Below are 529 nucleotides of genomic sequence, written 5' to 3' on the forward strand. Positions count from 1 at the left end.
CTTGTTAGTTTTAGCGCTTCCTCCCTGTTCCCGCCAAGGGCATCCTCGCCCCGCTCTTCCCCTTTCTGCTCGGCACCATCTTGGGGCGCGTAGGGCGGTGGTCTAGCCCAGACTTCCTCAGACTCTGATTTCTCTGCGGCGCCCCTGGCCTCCTCGGCTAACCCACCCCAGAAGGATTTAGCTCGTTTCTGTCCCTCCGTAAGCGGGTCGGGGTTTGGGAATTGAGGGGACATGTCGCCCTCTTGCAGATCTTTAGGCTCAGCAGAATTGTCATTGCCTGGGGGATGCAAAGTCTGTGTGGCTGCCCCGACTCCCAATTTTGGGGTGGCCAACAAACAGTTCTTCGCCGCTTTCCAGCTCTCCTGTTCTTGGAAGGCCTTCTGCAGGGCCTGTACGACTTTCCTCCACACCTTAAGAGTCTTCCCACAACCCGAGGACATCGTCTCCTCGGCTAACGCTTTAGTGCACTTATCCCACACTTCGGGGTGGAGAATATCCACCGGCTGGGCAATGACCCCAATTTGCAAAA

This window comes from Haliaeetus leucocephalus, unplaced genomic scaffold (genome assembly GCF_000737465.1).
Source record: "Haliaeetus leucocephalus isolate CR32 unplaced genomic scaffold, Haliaeetus_leucocephalus-4.0 Scaffold678, whole genome shotgun sequence".
Taxonomy (NCBI): Eukaryota; Metazoa; Chordata; class Aves; order Accipitriformes; family Accipitridae; genus Haliaeetus; species Haliaeetus leucocephalus.